The following is a 13,580-nucleotide window of genomic DNA, read 5'->3' as shown; positions in this document are numbered from 1 at the left end:
TGAATATATTTAGAGATGAAATCAGCTTGAAATGAATATTAAGAACAACCTTAAAGGGGAAATGAAGTCATAGCCAGGCAGTTTTATCCCTTTGCCTTGGTGATGTGGTATGTGATGTGCTCACTATATGCAAATGTCTCTGGGCTTTAAAAAGAAATATATATTTTTTCATAATAAGAATAGGCACAGGGGCTTCCCTGGTGGCACAGTGGTTGAGAATCTGCCTGCTAATGCAGGGGACACGGGTTCGAGCCCTGGTCTGGGAAGATCCCACATGCCGCGGAGCAACTAGACCCGTGAGCCACAACTACTGAGCCTGTGCATCTGGAGCCTGTGTTCCACAACAAGAGAGGCCACGATAGTGAGAGGCCCGCGCACCGCGATGAAGAGTGGCCCCCGCTTGCCGCAACTAGAGAAAGCCCTCGTACAGAAACGAAGATCCAACATAGCCAAAAATAAATAAATAAATAAATAAATTAATTAATTAATTTAAAAAAAAAAGAATAGGCCCAAAAAGGAGTAGAAAAAGATGATGCTCATCCTCCACCACCCCAATATAATTACTGTTAGCACTTTTCTGTGTCTCATTCTGTTTTTACAGATCTATAAAAATATTTATTCTGTTCTTTCTAGTTAAATTCTTAACATAAATATTTTCAATGTTACAACATAATCTTTATAAACATATGTTTAATGATAGTGTAGTGTATAATATTTCACCGAATGGATTTAGCATAATTTATTTAAACAGTCACCCTGTGTTTATTTCCAGTTTTTAAAGTTGTTTCTAGATTTCCTTTTGCTAATATAAACAATGCTGATGTAAGTATCATTCTGCATAAAACCTTTGCTGTTTTAGATTTCTTACCTTTAGAATCTCAAGAGTTGAACTTTAAGATTCAAAGGTATATTTAGGGTCTAAGGTATATTCCCACAAGACATTAGAGTAGGAGGCAAGAAAACATTTTTTCCTAATAAAAACCTAATCAGCTTTCTAAAATATGGCGCCTGAAAGTTGTCCTGAGGAGCTATATTTTAGGAATAGCAACAAGGTGTATGAGACCTGTATATGGAAGTTGCATTCTGTCACTGATAATAACCATTTAGCAGCACTGCTACCAGAGGAAAATGCTAACTGTCTTTGCTGCTCTTCTGATGCACGAGAGGAGTTTAATAGAAAATTGAGCATATTTTCAACTTGGTAAATTCCTCAAGAAGCGAGAGAGGGGCTAGCATTTGGTGAGTGCCTGCTTGGCTCCAGGCACAGTGATTGTTATTTTACATTTATTATTGTTTAAGTTACACAGTAGGGGTTGTTGCCTCAATTATACCACTCACCTCTTTTCCCCTCCAGGGTTCTGGTCAATAGAATACAGCATCAGAGACCTAATTCAAACTGGGCTCAAGATTTCAGACATATTACTGGTAAAGTTGGATTGAAGGATGTGAAATGCCTCCTAATTCCTTCCAAGCCTAGATTTTGGAATCCATCTGTCTGTTATTATCTATCTGCTTACAGGTGAAAAGTTGGAGTTGGGAAAGCAGGCCCTCTTGGTCTGCTTATCACATAAAGATTACAAACACAGGTGCTCACTGTGTAAGAGAGCAAGCAGGCCCCAGAGGACAAAAGGCAGTTTCTTGTCCACTTGGCAGTGTAGTGTCTTGCCTTCTGCTCAACATAGACCAATGGAGAACTGCTTCTCTGTAATAGGTAAGAAACCTGAGGTTCAGATATGTTAAGCAACATTCTGAGGTCACATAGCTAAGTGGCAAGTGGCTGAGCCAACATTCAAACCTAGACCCCAAGGCCCATGTTCTTTTCATTGTGCCGATGAGCATTACTGCCTTCATGAGCCTCATTTCCCCCCAGCACATTCTTATTTTAATAGGGGCTTTCTGGGGACATAATATCTTAAGGGATAGGACTGACTCTAATGGTGGGAATTTCAGGCATCTTAGTAGACCAGGAGGATTGAGATTTGGGACAGTTTGGCCTTTTGACATTTCTCAAATGATGAATCCATCTACAAATCTTGGTACAGCTATAGCAATCAGCCTAACTAAGCTCAAGACAAAAAAAATGAGAGCGAAAAGTCAATGCCTAAGCTCTAAGACAAGATTTTGTAATGAGAAACACTTTAAAACTACATTTAGAAGTATTTAAGAAACTATACATAAATATTGTTGAGTTCTATGATTTAAACTTAAATCATGACTTTGTAACAATGATCTATAAGAAATAGTATTGTTTCATGCTCCATATATTTCAGAAGATATGCTTGGTTTTTAAATCACATGAGGAATGAAATTCTAAAAGACATCTTTCAAAGAAAGAAATACTTTATCAGTCAAAGCTAATAAATTCTTAAATTTTATAGTATGAATTCTTTTTCCAGATTTCAAAATTTGTCCATAATAGTGATTGCTTTTTAGATTATAAAAATAATTTACTTTCAAAAAATGGAAAAGTAGGGCTTCCCTGGTGGCGCAGTTGTTGAGAATCTGCCTGCCAATGCAGGGGACACGGGTTTGAGCCCTGGTCTGGGAAGATCCCGCATGCCGCGGAGCAACTGGGCCTGTGAGCCACAACTACTGAGCCTGCGCGTCTGGAGCCTGTGCTCCGCAACAAGAGAGGCTGCGATAGTGAGAGGCCCGTACACTGCGATGAAGAGTGGCCCCCGCTTGCCACAACTAGAGAAAGCCCTCGCACAGAAATGAAGACCCAACACAGCCAAAATAAATAAATTAATTAATTAATTAAAACTTAAAAAAAATGGAAAAGTAAATGAAGTAAAACAAATCAATAATCCCATAATCACACACAATCACCTTTTAAATTTCTTTTGTATTTCTTGTCTTAAAAATTTTTTGCCCATTTTTTTTTCTCTATGTAAAATCAATAGTCTTTCATTTCCTCCCACTAGAGCTCTGGGTTCCATAATCCATTTTCTTGAGAGCTTCTTCCATTAATTACTCCTCTTCTTCCTGAATCTTTAAACTTTCTTCTCTCTGGGTTCTTATTTTTAAGCATATGAATAGGCTGTATTAGTTAAGGGTATGTGTCCTTTATGTAAGAATTTGTTCTAACACAGACACATCTGCCCTTGCCAACTCTAAGTAGCCTTCCCCCTGTCAGGAGAGACAGTCGCTCATGGGTCTCTTCTCTGCTGAGTGTGCCAAAACTGCAATGCCCTGACTGTTCTTTTACCTGGACCATTTCTCAGGGTTGTTTGTGTATCTAATACTTTAAGACATGAGATACATCCTCCTCTAGACAAAGAGTAGGCTTAATTACTGCTTGCTGTAAAAGCAGTAAATTCCCCAAACCCAGTGTTCCTCAGGTGAAATACAAACCCACTAAATGCATGGTGTTCATCTAAACTCATTGTATCATCTAGATTGCATGGTACTGGCATAAAAATAGACATATATATCAATGGAATAGACTTGAGAGTTCAGAAATAAACCCATACATTTGTGGTCAATTGAGTTTCTACAAAGGTGCCAAAACATCTCATTAGGAAAGGAGTAGTTTTCCAACAAATGGGGCTAGGACAGCTGGATATCTACATGCCAAAGAATGAAGTTGTATTCCTACCTCACACAATATATAAAAATTAACTCAGAATGGATCAAAGGCCTAAATGTAAAAGCTAAGATTGTATAATATATATCTTATATACAGTATAGGTGTAAATATATATAATATAGGTGTAAGTCATCATTACCTTGGATTGGCAATAGTATTTTAGACATTTAGATATAATACCAAAAGCAGAAGCAAGCCCCCCAAAAATAGATAATTAGACTTCATCAAAATTAAAAGGTTTTATGCTTAAGAGGACACTATTTTGAAAGTGAACACACAACAAACAGATAGAATGGGAGAAATATTTGAAAAACATATATTTGATAAGAGTCTAGTATCCAGAATATATAAAGAACTTTCACAACTCAACAATGAAATGACAAATAACCCAATTAAAAAATGAGCAAAGATACTTCTCCAAAGAAGATACACAAATGAGTTGTAAGCACATCAAGTTATGGTCAACATTATTAGCTATCAGAGCAATGCAAATAAAATCAAAGAGATACCACTTCTCACCCACTAGAATGGCTAGAATAAAAAAGACAGATAAAACACGTGTTGGCAAGGACGTATAGAAATCAGAAACCTCATACATTGCTGGTGGGAATGTAAAATAATGCAGCTATTTTGTAATGATTTCTTAAAATGTTAAACAGTTACCATATACTCCCATAATTCCACTCTTAGATATGTACCCCAAAGTGATGAAAATGTATGTACATACAAAAACTCATACACAAAAGTTCACAGCAGCATTAATCATAGTAGCCAAAAAGTGTTAACAACCGCAAAGTCTATTAACTGATGAACGTATAAACAAAATGTAGTGTATCCATACAATCGAATATTATTTGGCTATATAAATGAAGTTCTGATATATGGTACAACATTGATGTACCTTGAAAACATGCTAAGTGAAAGAAGCAGACATAAAAGGGCATATACTGTATGATTTCATTTGTACAAAATGCCCAGTACAGGCAAACTGATAGATTCAGAAATAAATTAGGAATTGCCATGGGGTAGTGGGAGGATGGAGAGTGACTTCTAATGAGATTTTGGGCTGATGAAAATGTCCTGAAGTTATATAGTGATGATGGCTATATATCTGTGAATTTACTAAAAATTACAAAATTGTACAACTTAAAAGGGTGAATTTTATGGTATGTGACTTATTTCTCAATTAAAAAACAAAACAAAACAAATCTGTGCTGAGCCATAGTTTAGCAAGAGGTGAGATGGATTAATGGCAATTACATGATGAGATTTTATCTATTCCCTCTAGGAAAGGAATGTTGAAAAAGAGCCAGAGCAGTAGTCTCTCAGATAGAAGGTTGAGATCATTACACAGGGGTATACTTTAGATATTACATTCTTTTTTTAAAATTTGAAACCACACCAATTCTCTTGTGGGAATGAAAGGTAAGGTCTTTTGTTTTTTATGTTTAGTTTTGAAAACCAAAGAAAAAATACAGTCAGAGAGGAGGTGGAAACTGCAAGATATCAGGGCTATGACTTCCTGTGGCAACAGTGGGCCAGGGGAAGGAAAACTTATTTCTTTCTTGAATAGTGTGACTTTGGTAGAAGTCAAGGGCTTAACCTAGGATGTAATATCAAGGACTAGAGTTAGGAAGTAACCTCTCAGCAGCTGTGTGGGACACTGCTCCCTTATCCCATTTAGACAGCAAGGAATGAGTGTGGAAACTGTTGGTGCCACAAACTGGAACTTGCTTGAGCCAACTTCAGACCATAAACTGGTTTATATTCCTGTGGGTATTTTAGTAGATTATTGGTCATATGCAAAGTGAAATTTAATCTATTTGCCTCTTGGAATCTGAAAAAACTTATACTTAAGATCTTTAGAGATTCTAGGGGAGAGGGAGGCCCAAGAGGGAGAGGGTGTATGTACCTATAGCTGATTCACTTCACTGTGCAGCAGAAACTAACACAACATTGTAAAGCAATTATACTCCAATAAAAAAAATCTTTAGAGATTCCATGTATCTCTGAGTAGAAACATGAATCTTAGTAGTTGAATGGGTTAGTTTCTCATCATTGGAGATCTCTGTCGCCATCTCAAATTGTCCTGTTACTAGGAAATAATTTCAATTTTCTCCAGTTTATAAAATAAAGCATTGGTTTAACCCTATATATCCCTATTGCCTCTACCTTCCCTCGTCCTTCATTTTAGCTGAAATACTCTTATGGGATTGTTTGGCTGTCCTGTTTTCCTCCTGTGCTCTATTCTAGGTGGGCCACTGATCATGACCTGTCTTTCCTTGGAGGCATCTATCTTTCCTCAGATTTCAGGCTAGTTGGTGACCCTGAGATCTCTGATCTTTGATGGGTTCAAGGGAAGTTATGCTTTTATAGATTATCTGGATTTTTCTTATTGTTAGTGTGGGAGTGATGCTCTTTTCAGATTTCTACATCCTAAACAGAAGATAGAAGATACATCACTTACTAAATAATTCTTTTCTCTAGTGAATTGAAAGACACCTATCATCTTTTAAATTCTCATTTATACTTGTTAATTAAATTTTCTTATAATTATAAAATATTTCAAAGGATACTTTTGAATTTAAGGATATAGAATCATAACATCCACAAGTAGAAATTAAATTATCTCATTGATTTCAATATTTATTTTCAATAATTCAATTACTCATCTTAAATCATTGTCTAGGATTTTTAGAAGGCTGTTGAATACTAGAGGTGATTATAGATATTTCTTGTCTTTTGCTGATTTTAGTGGTAATTAATTCAGTATTTTACTGTTTAATATGATACCTATTATTGGCTTTTGTTAAATAGTAGTCTCTTTTCATTCCCATTTACTTATATTTTTACTAGGTATGGCTATTTTATATTAACGAATGCATTTTTGACATCTATGTAGATAATGCAAATATGATTACAACATAAGTCAAATGAATATAGAGGAAACAAAAAAAATCTCTAAAAGTAATGGAATAAAAATAAATTCAAAGAAAAGATAAATAAAATTAAAAAACGGTTCCTTAAACATTAAAAATATATCACATCTCCTTTTAGGTTATTTACATTTAAAGTAATTATTGATAAGTATGTGTACTTATCTCCAGTTTGTTAATTGCTTTTGGCTTGTTTTTGTAGTCTTTTTTGTTCTTTTCTTCTTTTTCTCTTTTCCCTTGTGATTCAATGGCTATCTTTAATGGTATATTTGGATTCCTTTCTTTTGGGGGTGTGTGTGTGTATCTATTATAGATTTTGGTTATGGTTACCATGAGGTTTGTATATAGCAATCTCTCTCCTCTCTCTCTCTCTGAAATACATATGTAAATATATTTCAATCTTCTGACTAGTGATTGGTCTATTCAAACTTTCTATTTCTTTGATTCAGTCTTAGAAGGTTATATGATTCTAAGAGTTTATCCATTTCTTCTTGGTATTTCAATTTGTTGGCATATGGCTATTCATAGTATTCTCTTATAATCCTTTGTATTTCTTTGTTATCCACTGTAATTTCTCCTCTTTTATTTCTGATTTTATTTATCTGAACTTTCTTTTGCTCTTAGTGAGTCTAGCTGAAGATTTGTTAATTTTGTTTATCTTTTCAAAGAACAAGCTTTTAGTTTCATTGATCTTTTCTATTATCTTTTAAATCACTGTTTTATATATTTCTACTCTGATCTTTACCATTTCTTTTTCTTTTTTTCACTGACTATGGGCTTTGTTCTTCTTTTTAGTTCCTTTAGGTGTAAGGGTAGACTGTTATTTGAGACTTTTCTTGTTTCTTGAGGTAGGCCTGTATTGCTATAAACTTCCCTTTTAGTACCACTTTTGCTGCATCCCATATATTTTGGTATGTGGTATTTTCAGTTTCATTTGTCTTCAGGTATTTTTAATTTTTTCCTTTGATTTCTTTGTTGACCCTATAGTTGTTCAGTAGCATATTATTCAGTCTCCATTCATTTGTGTCTTTTTCAGCTTTCTTCTTGTAGTTGATTTCCAGTTTCATTCCACTGTGGTCATAAAAGATGGTTGATATGACTTTAATCTTAAATTTATTGAGACGTATTTTGTGTCCCAACATATGGTCTATCCTTGAGAATGTTCCATGTGTATTTGAGAAGAATGTGTATTCTGCTCCATTTGGATGAAATGTTCTATATAAATCTATTAAGTCTACCTGATCTAATATTGCATTTAAAGCCATTGTTTCCTTGCTGACTTTCTGAATGGATGATCTATTCATTGATGTAAGGGGGCTGTTAAAGTCCTCTAACATTATTTTTTTGCTGTCAATTTCTCCCTTTAGGTCTATTAGTAATTGTTTTATATACTTTGGTGTTCCTATGTTAGGTGCATATATATTGATTTATAACTGTTATGTCTTCTTGATGAATTGTCCTCTTTATCATTATATAATGTCCATCTCTGTCTCTTGTTTCCTTTTTTTGGAGTGAAATCTATTTTGTCTGGTATAAGTATGGCCACACCCACTTTCTTTTGGCTGCCATTTGCTTGTAGTATCATCTTCCATCCCTTCACTTTAAACCTGTGTTTGTCTTTAGAACTGAAATGAGTCTCCTAGAGGCAGTGTATAGTTGGGTCTTGTTTTTTAATCCATCCAGCCACTCTGTGTCTTCTGATTGGTGAATTTAATCCATTTACATTTAGGGTGATTATTGATAAATGAGGACTTAGTACTGCCATTTTATCTTTTGTTTTCTGGTTGTTCTATATCTCCTCCCCTCACACCTGTGTTTCTGTGTGTACTTTTGGTTCGGTGGTTTTCTATGATGTTTTTCTCAGTTTCCTCATTTTTAATGTTTCACGTTTCTGCTCTAGATTTATATTTTGTGGTTACCATAGATTTGTAAAAAAAATCTCATAGATAAAATAGTCCATTTTCTACTGATAGCATCTTATCTCCATTTGCCTATATGGGTTCTCTCCATTTCCTCTTCCCCTTTTATGTTTTTGTTGTCTCAAATTATCCTTTTTTATGTTGTGAGATCATTATCAAATTGAAATAGTTATAGTTATTTTTATTGCTTTTTCCCCTTTAACCTTTATGACGTAATTAAGTGCTTAACAACCTATTCTAATACAGGGTTTTAATTTTCTGATTCTATCACCTTGCTCAAAGTTTTGTATACTTTTGCCTTTTCATTTCAGGTAGAAGATAACTTTTCTGAGTAGAGTATTCTTGGCTGACAGCTTTTATCTTTCAATATTTTGAGTACGTCACTCTACTTTCTCCTCGTCTGTAGAATTTCTGCTGAGAAATCTGCTGATAGCCTAATGAGGTTTCCTTTGTAGATACCATCCTTTTTACCCCTGGCTGCTTTCAAAATTCTTTCTTTGTAATTGACTTCTGAAAGTTTTAATATAATGTGTCTTGGAGAAGGTCTTTTTGTGTTGAGGTAATTAGGAGTTCTCAGCTATTATTTCTTTAAATAAACTCTCCTCCATTCTCCCTCTCTTCTCCTTCTGACATTCCCATTATCCTTGTGTTGCCCTTCCTGATGGAGCTGGATAAATTTTATAGAATTTCTTCATTTCTTTAGATATCAGTTCTGTCTCTTCTTCTACCTGTATCACTTCTAGATTTCTATCTTTGAGCTTGCTAATTCTCTCTTTTACATTGTCTGCTCTACTTCTGCTTTTTAATGCATTCTTCATCTCATTTATTGAGTTCTTCAGCTCCAGAGTTTCTGTTTGGTTGTTTTTTAGAGTTTCAATGTCTTTGGTAAAGTATTCCTTCTGTTCATAACTTTACTCCTGAACCCACTAAACTGCCTTTCTCAGTTTTTCTGTAGTTTGTTGAGTTTCTTTATGACAGCTATTTTTAATTCTCCCTCATTTATATCACAATATTCCATGACTTTAAATTTGGTTTCTGGAGAACTGTTATTTTTCTTTTGTAACACAGTGTTCCCATGATTTTTCTTTTTTTTTTTTTTTTTTTTTTAATTTTTATTTATTTATTTATTTATTTTTGGCTGTGTTGGGTCTCCGTTTCTGTGTGAGGGCTTTCTCCAGTTGCGGCGAGCGGGGGCCACTCTTCATCACGGTGCGCAGGCCTCTCACTGTCATGGCCTCCCTTGTTGCGGAGCACAGGCTCCAGACGCGCAGGCTCAGTAGCTGTGGCCCATGGGTCCAGTTGCTCTGCGGCATGTGGAATCTTCCCAGACCAGGGCTCGAACCTGTGTGCCCTGCATTAGCAGGCAGATTCTCAACCACTGCGCCACCAGGGAAGCCCCCCATGATTTTTCATTGTGCTTGATGAGTTGTTGTTCCTCTTCTGGCACACTTGAAGTACTGAACGCCTTTCTTCATAGGTACACTTTTTTTTCACTGATTCTAACAATTCAACAGGTTAGTAATTAAAGGCCTTTCCTCTGTCTTTCAGCAGGTGGCACTATAACACAAGTTTGTGGTTTCTCTTATCTGAGCTGCCTCTGGCTATATCTGGGAATCAGTACTTTCCACACTCTACTACCTCTCTCAGAAGTGTCACTCAGTACATTCGTTGCCTCTGCTTGTCTCTTTATGGCTGCTGGTGCCTTGCTGCTGCTAGTGTTGATGCTGTAGTTGGTGTCACTGCCTGGGCACCAATATGGTGGGTGCCTCTGTTGTGTCCAGGGTCTCCTGGGTTGTGGGCTCTGCCATCACTGGAGGAGGGGGAGAGTGTGGGAATTCAGGGTCATGGACACCTTTGCTGTGTCCAGGATTTTTGGGCTTGCAGGCTTGCTGCTGCTGGTGGAAGGGCTAGAGTTGCAGGTACCTCTGTGGCTGGAGGGATGGGATCACAGGCCTTGCTGCCACTGATGCCTGGTTCCCTTTGGCTGGGGGCACGTCTGTGGTCAGGAGGCTGGACTCATGTGTGCCACCTCTCCTGCTGCTACCAGGTTTTCTGCGGGCTCTGGGCTCTGCTACCAGGTTCTCTGGGGCTGTGGGCTCAGCTGCCAAGTCTGGGGGGCTGGGATTACAGGTACTGCCTCTGCTGTTCCCTCAATCTGCCTTCTCTATGCGTTCCAGTCCACCTGCCTTTACATATACAGATGTGCGGAACACTCTGGCATCCTGTTGTTTTGGACAGAGGAACCTTTGTTGAGTTACGGATATTTTACTGGTTGTAGATGGAAGGGGAAAGAAAAAGTGAGCATTTGACATTGCCATGATGCTGACATCAGTAACCAGGATGTCTGGTTTTGAAAATCAGCAGGTCTTAACTCCGGAGAGCTGGAAGGCTGTAGAAATCTGAGACTTCACTCCTCAGAGGTGTGCACAAAAACTCACTCAATCTGAGTCCCAGTGCAGAAGCAGCAGTTTAAAAAATGCCTGGGTAGACTCACTTGCTAATCTTGGAGAGCCTCCTGGAGAAACAAGAAAAATCTCAAAAAAACAAAAACAAAAACAAAACAAAACAAAACAAAAAACAATCTAACATTACACTTAAAAGAACTAGAAAAAGAAGAAGAAAAAAAATCTCATTAGTAGAAGGAAGGAAATAATGAAGATCAGAGACTAAATAAATAAATAGGAGACTTAAAATACAATAGAAAAGATCAATGAAACTGAGAGCTGGTTCGTTGAAAAGATAAACAAAATTGATAAACCTTTCACTAGACTTATCAAGAAAAAAGAAAAGAGAGCTCAAATAAAATCAGAAATGAAGCAGAAGTTACTACAAACACTACAGAAATAGAAAGGATCATAAGAGATTAGTTGAATGATTAACTGCCAACAAATTGGGCAATCTAGAAGAAATGAATAAATTCATAGAAATAGTCAATCTTCCATGACTGAATCAGGAAGAAATAGAAAATCTGAACATACTAATTACTAGTGGTGAAATTGAATCAGTAATCCAAAAAACTCCTAATAAACAAAGTCCAGGACTATACAGCTTCACAGGTGACTTCTAAGCATTTAAAGACGATATTATACCTGTCCTCAAACTATTCCAAAGAATTGAAGAGGAAGGATCACTCCCAAATTCATTCTACAAGGCCACCATTACCCTGAAACAAAAACCAGACACAGACACTACAAAAAAAGCCAAAAAGCGAAAAAAAACCACTACAGGCTAATATCCCTGACAAACATACAGGCAAAATCCTCAGTGCAAAATACTAGCAAACCAAATTCAACATACATTAAAAGTATCATACACTATGATCAAATGAGATGGAGCCCAGGGATGCAAGGATGGTTCAATATCTGCACATTAATCAATGTTATACAAACAAGACCAAAGTTAAAAATCATGTGATCATCTCAATAGATGCAGAAAAAGCATTTGACAAAATCTAACATACATGTATGATAAAAACTCTCAACAAAGTAGATGTAGAAGGAACATACCTCAGCATAATAAAGACCGTATATGACAAACCCACAGCTAACATTATGCTCAAAGAGGAAAGATAAAATCTTTTCCTCTAAGATCAGGAACAAGAGAAGGATGCCTACTTCACCACTCTTATTCAACACTGTATTGGAAATCCTAGCCACAGGAATCAGCAAGAAAAAGAAATAAAAGGCATCCAAATTGGAAAGGAAGAAGTAAACCTGTCACTTTTTGCAGATGACATGATTTTATATATAGAAAACCTGTAAATACTATGCCAAAAATTATTAGGAATAATAATTCAGTAAAGTTGAAGAATACAAAATTGATATACAGAAATCTGTTGTGTTTCTATACACTAATGATAAACTATAAGAAAGAGAAATTAAGAAAATAATCCCATTTAAAATTACATCAAAAAGATGCAAAAAAAGAAAAAGAAAAAAGAAAAAAAATACCTTGGAATAAATCAAACCAAGGAAGTATAAAAGACTTGTACTCAGAAAACTATAAGACATTGATGAAAGAAATTGAAGATGACACGAACAAATGGAAAGATAAACCATGCTCATGGATTGGAAGAATTAATATTGTTGAAATGTCCATGCTACCCAAAGCAATCTACAAATTTTATACAACCCTATCAAAACAATGGCTTTTTTTTTTTTTTTTACAGAGCTAGAACAAATAATCCTAAAATTTGTATAGAATAATGAAAGTTCCAGATACCCAATGCAATCTTGAAATAGAACAAAGCTGGTGGTATCATGCTCCCACATTTAAAACTATACTACATATTAGAAACATGAAAATCAAAACTACAATGAGCTATCTATCACCTCACACCAGTCAGAATGGCCATCATCAAAAAGTCTACAAATAATAAGTGCTGGAGAGGGTGTGGGGAAAATGGAACTCTCCTACACTGTTGGTGGGAATGTAAATTGGTACAGCTGCCATGGAGAAAACTATGGAAATTCCTTAAAAAACTAAAAATAGAGTTACAATGTGACCTAGGAATCCTACTCCTGGGCATATATCTGGGAAAAATGAAAACTCTAATTTGAAAAGACACATGCACCCCAATGTTCATAGCAGCACAATTTACAATAGTCAAGACATGGAAGCAACCTAAGAGTCCATCAGCAGATGAATGGATAAAGAAAATGTGATATACATATATAATTTTATAATTTTATACATATATTTAATAATTTTATTTTATAATTTTATATATATATAAAATTGACTGTAAAAAAGAATGAAATAAGGCCATTTGCAGCAACATGGATGGACCTAGAGGCTATCATACTAAAAGAAGTAAGTCAGATAGAGAAAGACAATATATCACATGATATCACTTATGTGTGGAATCTAAAAAAAATGATACAAATGAATCTATATACAAAACAGAAATGGACTCATAGACACAGGAAACAAACTTATTGTTACCAAAGGGGAAAGGGGAGGAGGGATAAATTAGGAGTTTGGGATTGACAGATACAGAGAATTATATTCAATATCTTGTAATAACCTATAATGGAAAAAAATCTGAAAAAGAAAAAGAATCTGAAAAGAATCTGATATATATATATGTATATATCACTGAATCACTTTGCTGTGTAGCTGAAACTAACACAACAT

At 35.7% G+C, this 13,580-nt stretch overlaps 1 long non-coding RNA gene across 1 annotated transcript; it reads right to left on the bottom strand.

Annotated features, from left to right (window-relative positions):
* Nucleotides 1-3,537: 3,537 nt before the first annotated feature.
* LOC118897705 lies at nt 3,538-12,621 on the bottom strand. The gene is made up of 3 exons (XR_005020534.1): nt 12,611-12,621; nt 7,297-7,302; nt 3,538-3,640 (listed from the first exon to the last, which is right to left on the bottom strand). It is a non-coding gene; the product is annotated as an uncharacterized LOC118897705 (long non-coding RNA).
* Nucleotides 12,622-13,580: the final 959 nt, after the last annotated feature.

Source organism: Balaenoptera musculus, chromosome 7, assembly GCF_009873245.2.
Source record: "Balaenoptera musculus isolate JJ_BM4_2016_0621 chromosome 7, mBalMus1.pri.v3, whole genome shotgun sequence".
Lineage (NCBI taxonomy): Eukaryota > Metazoa > Chordata > Mammalia > Artiodactyla > Balaenopteridae > Balaenoptera > Balaenoptera musculus.
The sequence above is the reverse complement of the archived record's forward strand: the minus strand, read 5'-3'. Positions and strand labels throughout refer to the sequence as shown.